Source organism: Drosophila takahashii, unplaced genomic scaffold (genome assembly GCF_030179915.1).
Source record: "Drosophila takahashii strain IR98-3 E-12201 unplaced genomic scaffold, DtakHiC1v2 scaffold_90, whole genome shotgun sequence".
Taxonomy (NCBI): Eukaryota; Metazoa; Arthropoda; class Insecta; order Diptera; family Drosophilidae; genus Drosophila; species Drosophila takahashii.
This window is the reverse complement of record NW_027221770.1, coordinates 1-11,841: the sequence shown is the minus strand read 5'-3', so window position 1 is coordinate 11,841 and position 11,841 is coordinate 1. Positions and strand designations below refer to the sequence as shown.

Genomic DNA, 11,841 nt, shown 5'->3' with positions numbered 1-11,841 from the left:
CCATATGTATCGTCATCCTATTAGTGACGCGTATAAAAATATTCTAAGTCCGAACATGCAAATAAGAGACATATGCAAGTATATGTACTTCTTAAGGTAGCCAACTGAATCGTCATCCTATTAGTGACGTGTATACAAATATTCTAAGTCCGAACATACAAGTAAGAGACATATGCAAGTATATGTACCTCTTAAGGTAGCCAACTGAATCGTCATCCTATTAGTGACGTGTATAAAAATATTCTAAGTCCGAACATACAAGTAAGAGACATATGCAAGTATATGTACCTCTTAAGGTAGCCAACTGAATCGTCATCCTATTAGTGACGTGTATAAAAATATTCTAAGTCCGAACATACAAGTAAGAGACATATGCAAGTATATGTACCTCTTAAGGTAGCCAACTGAATCGTCATCCTATTAGTGACGCGTATAAAAATATTCTAAGTCCGAACATGCAAATAAGAGACATATGCAAGTATATGTACCTCTTAAGGTAGCCAACTGAATCGTCATCCTATTAGTGACGTGTATAAAAATATTCTAAGTCCGAACATACAAGTAAGAGACATATGCAAGTATATGTACCTCTTAAGGTAGCCAACTGAATCGTCATCCTATTAGTGACGTGTATAAAAATATTCTAAGTCCGAACATACAAGTAAGAGACATATGCAAGTATATGTACCTCTTAAGGTAGCCAACTGAATCGTCATCCTATTAGTGACGTGTATAAAAATATTCCAAGTCCAAACATGAGTTATATGGATATGAAAATAATATTAAGTTCTAGTATGGATATGAAAAAAATGAGTTATATGGATATGGGAAAAATAACAAGTTCTAGTATGGATATGAAAAAAATGAGTTATGTGGATATGGGAAAAATAATAAGTTCTAGTATGGATATGAAAAAAAAAATGAGTTATATGGATATGGAAAAGAATACAGAGTTCTAGTATGGATATGGAAAAATGAGTTATATGAATATGGGAAAAATGATAAGTTCTAGTATGGATATGAAAAAATATTGAGTTATATGGATATTAAAGAAATAATAAGTTCTAGTATGGATATGGAATAAAATGAGTTATATAGATATGGCAAAAAATTTAATGTTCTAGTATGGATATGAAAAAAATTAGTTATATGAATATGGGAAAATTTATAAGTTCTAGTATGGATATGGGAAAAATAATAAGTTCTAGTATGGATATAAAAAAATATTGAGTTATATGGATATTAAAGAAATAATAAGTTCTAGTATGGATATGGAAAAAAATTAGTTATATTGATATGCTAAATAATGAGTTATATGCATATGGGAAAAATACTAAGTTGTAGTATGGATATGGGAAGAATACTGAGTTCTAGTATGGATATGGGAAAAATAATCAGTTCTAGTATGGATATGAAAAAATATTGAGTTTTATGGATATTGAAGAGATAATAAGCTCTAGTATGGATATGGAAAAAATTAATTATATTGTAATAGTAAATAATAAGTTATATGGATATAGGAAGAAAATTAGGTTCTAGTATGGATATGAAAAAAATTAGTTCTATGGATATGGGAAAAATAAAAAGTTCTGGTATGGATATGGAAAAATATTAAGTTATATGGATATTAAAGAAATAATAAGTTCTAGTATGGATATGGAATAAAATGAGTTATATAGATATGGCAAAAATATAATGTTCTAGTATGGATATGAAAAAAATTAGTTATATGAATATGGGAAAATTTATAAGTTCTAGTATGGATATGGGAAAAAGAATAAGTTCTAGTATGGATATGAAAAAATATTGAGTTATATGAATATTAAAGAAATAATAAGTTCTAGTATGAATATGGAAAAATATTATTTATATTGATATGGTAAATAATGATTTATATGGATATGGGATAAATACTAAATTCTAGTGTGGATATGGAAAAAACGAGTTATATGGATATGGGAAAAATAATAAGTTCAAGTATGGATATGGAAAAAAATTAGTTTAATAGTTATAGGTATGGAAAAAAATTAATTATATAGATATAGAACAAAAAATAAGTTATATGGATATGGTGGCATCAGTACGAAATATGCCCAATTTACATACACCGGAGCCGCAGTACGATAAATACCCAATATTTAGACGTCGTGGCCAAAAACATATATAGGGAGGCAGTGCTCGCCGACCGGTTGTATTGTTCAAAATTTATGTTTTTCATATTATTTTGGCAATGCTATATATAAATGATATCTTATACATATAATTCAATTATAGCGATATGGAAATACCATATTATATGTATAAAGAAAAAAAATGTATAATAAAATATACATTGACATACAAATATGGCTAGTTGTATGGATATGCCGTATTCATTATATGGATACGGCATATAGATTATATAAATATGACCAAAAAATATTTTATATTGATATGGCAAATAAAGAAATTACTTGAATATGGAAATAAAAGAAGTTATATTGATATGGAAGAAAATAATGAGTCATATAGATATGTTGGCATCAGTACGAAATATGCCCAATTTACATACACCGGGGCCGCAGTACGAAAAATACCCAATATTTAGACGTCGTGGCCAAAAACATATATAGGGAGGCAGTGCTCGCCGACCGGCCGTATTGTTCAAAATTTATGTTTATCATATTATTTTGGCAATGCTATATATAAATGATATCTTATACATATAATTCAATTATAGCGATATGGAAATACCATATTATATGTATAAAGAAAAAAAATGTATAATAAAATATACATTGACATACAAATATGGCTAGTTGTATGGATATGCCGTATTCATTATATGGATACGGCATATAGATTATATAAATATGACCAAAAAATATTTTATATTGATATGGCAAATAAAGAAATTACTTGAATATGGAAATAAAAGAAGTTATATTGATATGGAAGAAAATAATGAGTCATATAGATATGTTGGCATCAGTACGAAATATGCCCAATTTACATACACCGGGGCCGCAGTACGAAAAATACCCAATATTTAGACGTCGTGGCCAAAAACATATATAGGGAGGCAGTGCTCGCCGACCGGCCGTATTGTTCAAAATTTATGTTTATCATATTATTTTGGCAATGCTATATATAAATGATATCTTATACATATAATTCAATTATAGCGATATGGAAATACCATATTATATGTATAAAGAAAAAAAATGTATAATAAAATATACATTGACATACAAATATGGCTAGTTGTATGGATATGCCGTATTCATTATATGGATACGGCATATAGATTATATAAATATGACCAAAAAATATTTTATATTGATATGGCAAATAAAGAAATTACTTGAATATGGAAATAAAAGAAGTTATATTGATATGGAAGAAAATAATGAGTCATATAGATATGTTGGCATCAGTACGAAATATGCCCAATTTACATACACCGGGGCCGCAGTACGAAAAATACCCAATATTTAGACGTCGTGGCCAAAAACATATATAGGGAGGCAGTGCTCGCCGACCGGCCGTATTGTTCAAAATTTATGTTTATCATATTATTTTGGCAATGCTATATATAAATGATATCTTATACATATAATTCAATTATAGCGATATGGAAATACCATATTATATGTATAAAGAAAAAAAATGTATAATAAAATATACATTGACATACAAATATGGCTAGTTGTATGGATATGCCGTATTCATTATATGGATACGGCATATAGATTATATAAATATGACCAAAAAATATTTTATATTGATATGGCAAATAAAGAAATTACTTGAATATGGAAATAAAAGAAGTTATATTGATATGGAAGAAAATAATGAGTCATATAGATATGTTGGCATCAGTACGAAATATGCCCAATTTACATACACCGGGGCCGCAGTACGAAAAATACCCAATATTTAGACGTCGTGGCCAAAAACATATATAGGGAGGCAGTGCTCGCCGACCGGCCGTATTGTTCAAAATTTATGTTTATCATATTATTTTGGCAATGCTATATATAAATGATATCTTATACATATAATTCAATTATAGCGATATGGAAATACCATATTATATGTATAAAGAAAAAAAATGTATAATAAAATATACATTGACATACAAATATGGCTAGTTGTATGGATATGCCGTATTCATTATATGGATACGGCATATAGATTATATGGATATGACCAAAAAATAATTCATAAAGAAATTATATGAATATGGCAGAAATAATTGGTTATATTAATATGATCAAATAATACTTTATATAAAAAAGTGAATATCTTTGGTTGGGTGGCAAAGAGAATTAAATATGCCCGATATATAGACGTCGTGGCCAAAAACTACTATAGGGTGAAGTGCTTGTCTGTTGGTCTATATATATACATATAATATTTTATGCGTACACATTATTATTATAGATAGTTAATATCTATCGTATGGGTGGCAAACGGAATTAAATAATTTCGATATTTAGACGTCGTGGCCAAAAACTACTATAGGATGGTCAGTGGTTGTCCACCAATTAATTATTGAACAAACCATATGAATATCATATGCTGTTGTCAATATAATGTATATCAATAATAATAAAAAATAAGGATGGTACAGTAAGTAGTCCATCTACTATTGAACAAAATATATTATAATATATACTTTTGTTATCAATAGAACAACATATATTAAAATCAAAATATTATCCGTATAAATTTGTTTCTTAAATGAAATTAAGACTTGGCTACGCGGTTAATATTATAAACCCATGATAATAAGGTGAAACAGAGGTCAAGTTTCTATTATATATAGAATAACAAATTGTTTCCGACTTTTATCGTTAATCTTTGGTGGCAGGTATATATGATAATTTATATTAAATTATTATATCCCCTGTCGTTTGGGCACAGAGTATCGCTTGCCGGTACAATGTGTTTACAAAAAGCATTATAATAAAATATAATTGCAATATTAGTGATCAAAATAATTTCATATGCGCTCGGGTTTATATCATATATTACCAGAGAGTTATATGGAAAAGATAAATTTTAAATTTATCATCAAAATGCAAATGATTTAACTCAATATTTATATTGGTTAAACAAAAATTGTACATGTGTGGATACAATAATTATGTATGTTGAACAAAAATGATATTTTAGAATGAAATATGTATATATAATATAATAAAAACTTATAGAAAGAACAATATATATTGAAAATTGTGTTATAAAAAAGTTGTACTTTTTCTTTAACATCAATTATAAACTTGTTATATTAGTGGCGAAACAAGTAAAAATTAAAGAACGTATACGAATGCCATATAAAAATGGCCGTATTCGAATTAAAATAGAATTATTTCACAAAGCAAAAAAAAAATATTGAATTAAAATCAATATTTAAGAAAAACCGAACATATAAAATGGAAATAAAATCTATTATATTTATATTACTAATTTCTATTCAAAAAATATGAATGAAATATGAACGAAAACATTATTCTGGTTGATCCTGCCAGTAGTTATATGCTTGTCTCAAAGATTAAGCCATGCATGTCTAAGTACACACGAATTAAAAGTGAAACCGCAAAAGGCTCATTATATCAGTTATGGTTCCTTAGATCGTTAACAGTTACTTGGATAACTGTGGTAATTCTAGAGCTAATACATGCAATTAAAACATGAACCTTATGGGACATGTGCTTTTATTAGGCTAAAACCAAGCGATCGCAAGATCGTTATATTGGTTGAACTCTAGATAACATGCAGATCGTATGGTCTTGTACCGACGACAGATCTTTCAAATGTCTGCCCTATCAACTTTTGATGGTAGTATCTAGGACTACCATGGTTGCAACGGGTAACGGGGAATCAGGGTTCGATTCCGGAGAGGGAGCCTGAGAAACGGCTACCACATCTAAGGAAGGCAGCAGGCGCGTAAATTACCCACTCCCAGCTCGGGGAGGTAGTGACGAAAAATAACAATACAGGACTCATATCCGAGGCCCTGTAATTGGAATGAGTACACTTTAAATCCTTTAACAAGGACCAATTGGAGGGCAAGTCTGGTGCCAGCAGCCGCGGTAATTCCAGCTCCAATAGCGTATATTAAAGTTGTTGCGGTTAAAACGTTCGTAGTTGAACTTGTGCTTCATACGGGTAGTACAACTTACAATTGTGGTTAGTACTATACCTTTATGTATGTAAGCGTATTACCGGTGGAGTTCTTATATGTGTTTAAATACTTGTATTTTTTCATATGTTCCTCCTATTTAAAAACCTGCATTAGTGCTCTTAAACGAGTGTTATTGTGGGCCGGTACAATTACTTTGAACAAATTAGAGTGCTTAAAGCAGGCTTCAAATGCCTGAATATTCTGTGCATGGGATAATGAAATAAGACCTCTGTTCTGCTTTCATTGGTTTTCAGATCAAGAGGTAATGATTAATAGAAGCAGTTTGGGGGCATTAGTATTACGACGCGAGAGGTGAAATTCTTGGACCGTCGTAAGACTAACTTAAGCGAAAGCATTTGCCAAAGATGTTTTATTAATCAAGAACGAAAGTTAGAGGTTCGAAGGCGATCAGATACCGCCCTAGTTCTAACCATAAACGATGCCAGCTAGCAATTGGGTGTAGCTACTTTTATGGCTCTCTCAGTCGCTTCCCGGGAAACCAAAGCTTTTGGGCTCCGGGGGAAGTATGGTTGCAAAGCTGAAACTTAAAGGAATTGACGGAAGGGCACCACCAGGAGTGGAGCCTGCGGCTTAATTTGACTCAACACGGGAAAACTTACCAGGTCCGAACATAAGTGTGTAAGACAGATTGATAGCTCTTTCTCGAATCTATGGGTGGTGGTGCATGGCCGTTCTTAGTTCGTGGAGTGATTTGTCTGGTTAATTCCGATAACGAACGAGACTCAAATATATTAAATAGATATCTTCAGGATTATGGTGTTGAAGCTTATATAGCCTTCATTCATGGTGGCAGTAAAATGTTTATTGTGTTTGAATGTGTTTATATAAGTGGAGCCGTACCTGTTGGTTTGTCCCATTATAAGGACACTAGCTTCTTAAATGGACAAATTGCGTCTAGCAATAATGAGATTGAGCAATAACAGGTCTGTGATGCCCTTAGATGTCCTGGGCTGCACGCGCGCTACAATGAAAGTATCAACGTGTATTTCCTAGACCGAGAGGTCCGGGTAAACCGCTGAACCACTTTCATGCTTGGGATTGTGAACTGAAACTGTTCACATGAACTTGGAATTCCCAGTAAGTGTGAGTCATTAACTCGCATTGATTACGTCCCTGCCCTTTGTACACACCGCCCGTCGCTACTACCGATTGAATTATTTAGTGAGGTCTCCGGACGTGATCACTGTGACGCCTTGTGTGTTACGGTTGTTTCGCAAAAGTTGACCGAACTTGATTATTTAGAGGAAGTAAAAGTCGTAACAAGGTTTCCGTAGGTGAACCTGCGGAAGGATCATTATTGTATAATATCCTTACCGTTAATAAAAAAATTTGTTAATACAAATTTAATACAAATTACCAATATATATATATATATACATAATAATTATAATAATAATTATACCAAAAATATGATCTTAAAAGTAAAAGATCAAATAAATTTCGAACAAGCAAATCGAAATATTGTAATAATATAATATTATTACAAATAAATTAAATAGAAACAAACATAAAATTCGAACAAGCAAATCGAATTATTAATATAATAAAATATATTTTATATATTTATTATAAACTTTTGTGTGTATATGGACCATAATATACACGCGTTGCGAGATGTATTGGCCAACTAATTTGATGATGATCATACATTGGATAATGCAACAACCTAAAATATACAATGTTGTACCTGGTTTCAGGTTAATGTTTTATATAAAATTATCAATATATATTAACAAACAAATGCCATTACAAATAATACTTTGATATATATAGTTTATATAAAACTAAGACATATCGCAGCATTTATTTTAGGTATATACATACATTTATTAAAGGAATTGATATATGCCAGTAAAATGGTGTATTTTTAATTTCTTTCAATAAAAACATATTGACCAAATTTAAAAACCAATATTATAAAACTCTAAGCGGTGGATCACTCGGCTCATGGGTCGATGAAGAACGCAGCAAACTGTGCGTCATCGTGTGAACTGCAGGACACATGAACATCGACATTTTGAACGCATATCGCAGTCCATGCTGTTATGTACTTTAATTAATTTTATAGTGCTGCTTGGACTACATATGGTTGAGGGTTGTAAGACTATGCTAATTAAGTTGTTTATACAAATTTTATAATAAAATTTTATAAGCATATGGTATATTATTGGATAAAAATAATTTAATTATTTTATTCATAATATTAACAAATATATGAAACCCATTATCTCACAATAGTAATTAAACTTTGAGAAAAACGCTGAGGAATATTTTCTTTTTCAATCAAATAATACTGAGAAATGTCTAGCATAAAATATTATCTAGAATTGTCTCTTATTAATGATTTGAAATATGAAAAACGTTGACAATATTATTATTCTTCGTTAATTCGTTACAAATAAATGCCATTAATATATATATACGTCAGCTTTAAACGAATTTAATAAAATGTTTTATCATTATATATAAAGAATTAATTGCAAATAAAAGTTATATACAACCTCAACTCATATGGGGACTACCCCTGAATTTAAGCATATTAATTAGGGGAGGAAAAGAAACTAACAAGGATTTTCTTAGTAGCGGCGAGCGAAAAGAAATCAGTTCAGCACTAAGTCACTTTGTCTATATGGCAAATGTGAGATGCAGTGTATGGAGCGTCAATATTCTAGTATGAGAAATTAACGATTTAAGTCCTTCTTAAATGAGGCCATTTACCCATAGAGGGTGCCAGGCCCGTATAACGTTAATGATTACTAGATGATGTTTCCAAAGAGTCGTGTTGCTTGATAGTGCAGCACTAAGTGGGTGGTAAACTCCATCTAAAACTAAATATAACCATGAGACCGATAGTAAACAAGTACCGTGAGGGAAAGTTGAAAAGAACTCTGAATAGAGAGTTATAAACAGTACGTGAAACTGCTTAGAGGTTAAGCCCGATGAACCTGAATATCCGTTATGGAAAATTCATCATTAAAATTGTAATATTTAAAAAATATTATGATAATAGTGTGCATTTTTTCCATATAAGGACATTGTAATCTATTAGCATACCAAATTTATCATAAAATATAACTTATAGTTTATTCAAATTAAATTGCTTGCATTTTAACACAGAATAAATGTTATTAATTTGATAAAGTGCTGATAGATTTATATGAATACAGTGCGTTAATTTTTCGGAATTATATAATGGCATGATTATCATTGATTTTTGTGTTTATTATATGCACTTGTAGGATTAACAATGCGAAAGATTCAGGATACCTTCGGGACCCGTCTTGAAACACGGACCAAGGAGTCTAACATATGTGCAAGTTATTGGGATATAAACCTAATAGCGTAATTAACTTGACTAATAATGGGATTAGTTTTTTAACTATTTATAGCTAATTAACACAATCCCGGGGCGTTCTATATAGTTATGTATAATGATATTTATATTATTTATGCCTCTAACTGGAACGTACCTTGAGCATATATGCTGTGACCCGAAAGATGGTGAACTATACTTGATCAGGTTGAAGTCAGGGGAAACCCTGATGGAAGACCGAAACAGTTCTGACGTGCAAATCGATTGTCAGAATTGAGTATAGGGGCGAAAGACCAATCGAACCATCTAGTAGCTGGTTCCTTCCGAAGTTTCCCTCAGGATAGCTGGTGCATTTTAATATTATATAAAATAATCTTATCTGGTAAAGCGAATGATTAGAGGCCTTAGGGTCGAAACGATCTTAACCTATTCTCAAACTTTAAATGGGTAAGAACCTTAACTTTCTTGATATGAAGTTTAAGGTTATGATATAATGTGCCCAGTGGGCCACTTTTGGTAAGCAGAACTGGCGCTGTGGGATGAACCAAACGTAATGTTACGGTGCCCAAATTAACAACTCATGCAGATACCATGAAAGGCGTTGGTTGCTTAAAACAGCAGGACGGTGATCATGGAAGTCGAAATCCGCTAAGGAGTGTGTAACAACTCACCTGCCGAAGCAACTAGCCCTTAAAATGGATGGCGCTTAAGTTGTATACCTATACATTACCGCTAAAGTAGATGATTTATATTACTTGTGATATAAATTTTGAAACTTTAGTGAGTAGGAAGGTACAATGGTATGCGTAGAAGTGTTTGGCGTAAGCCTGCATGGAGCTGCCATTGGTACAGATCTTGGTGGTAGTAGCAAATAATCGAATGAGACCTTGGAGGACTGAAGTGGAGAAGGGTTTCGTGTGAACAGTGGTTGATCACGAGTTAGTCGGTCCTAAGTTCAAGGCGAAAGCCGAAAATTTTCAAGTAAAACCAAAAACGCAATATATACAAATCAAGCTAATATAATATACTTGAATAATTTTGAACGAAAGGGAATACGGTTCCAATTCCGTAACCTGTTGAGTATCCGTTGTTATTAAATATGGGCCTCGTGCTCATCCTGGCAACAGGAACGACCATAAAGAAGCCGTCGAGAGATATCGGAAGAGTTTTCTTTTCTGTTTTATAGCCGTACTACCATGGAAGTCTTTCGCAGAGAGATATGGTAGATGGGCTAGAAGAGCATGACATATACTGTTGTGTCGATATTTCTCCTCGGACCTTGAAAATTTATGGTGGGGACACGCAAACTTCTCAACAGGCCGTACCAATATCCGCAGCTGGTCTCCAAGGTGAAGAGTCTCTAGTCGATAGAATAATGTAGGTAAGGGAAGTCGCAAATTAGATCCGTAACTTCGGGATAAGGATTGGCTCTGAAGATTGAGATAGTCGGGCTTGATTGGAAACAATAACATGGTTATGTGCTCGTTCTGGGTAAATAGAGTTTCTAGCATTATGTTAGTTACTTGTTCCCCGGATAGTTAGTTACGTAGCCAATTGTGGAACTTTCTTGCTAAAATTTTTAAGAATACTAATTGGGTCAAACCAATTAGTTCTTATTAATTATAACGATTATCAATTAACAATCAATTCAGAACTGGCACGGACTTGGGGAATCCGACTGTCTAATTAAAACAAAGCATTGTGATGGCCCTAGCGGGTTGTTGACACAATGTGATTTCTGCCCAGTGCTCTGAATGTCAAAGTGAAGAAATTCAAGTAAGCGCGGGTCAACGGCGGGAGTAACTATGACTCTCTTAAGGTAGCCAAATGCCTCGTCATCTAATTAGTGACGCGCATGAATGGATTAACGAGATTCCTACTGTCCCTATCTACTATCTAGCGAAACCACAGCCAAGGAACGGGCTTTGGAATAATTAGCGGGGAAAGAAGACCCTTTTGAGCTTGACTCTAATCTGGCAGTGTAAGGAGACATAAGAGGTTTACAATAAGTGGGAGATATTAGAATTCGGTTTGGTATCGTCAATGAAATACAACTCTTATGTTTCCTTACTTACTTGATTAAATGGAAACGTGTATCATTTCTAGCCATTATACGGATATATTTATTATATATTATGGTATTTTTTTTTGATGCAATCTTCTTGATCAAAGTATCACGAGTTTGTTATATAATCTAAAACAAATTCTTTAATAAAAAGGTGCATTTATGTATTTTTGATATTGAAAATTTGGTATAACTCCAATTACTAGGTATGATCCAATTCAAGGACATTGCCAGGTAGGGAGTTTGACTGGGGCGGTACATCTCTCAAAA

At 32.3% G+C, this 11,841-nt stretch overlaps 2 non-coding genes and 1 pseudogene across 2 annotated transcripts; all 3 read left to right on the top strand.

Moving 5' to 3' along the window:
- Window positions 1-5,496: 5,496 nt before the first annotated feature.
- Window positions 5,497-7,490, top strand: LOC138914760 (small subunit ribosomal RNA). The gene has a single exon (XR_011420568.1). It is a non-coding gene; the product is annotated as a small subunit ribosomal RNA (ribosomal RNA).
- A 623-nt stretch (window positions 7,491-8,113) lies between these two features.
- On the top strand, window positions 8,114-8,292 carry LOC138914758 (5.8S ribosomal RNA). The gene has a single exon (XR_011420566.1). It is a non-coding gene; the product is annotated as a 5.8S ribosomal RNA (ribosomal RNA).
- A 398-nt stretch (window positions 8,293-8,690) lies between these two features.
- Window positions 8,691-11,841, top strand: LOC138914765 (large subunit ribosomal RNA; annotated as a pseudogene; the record flags this gene model as incomplete).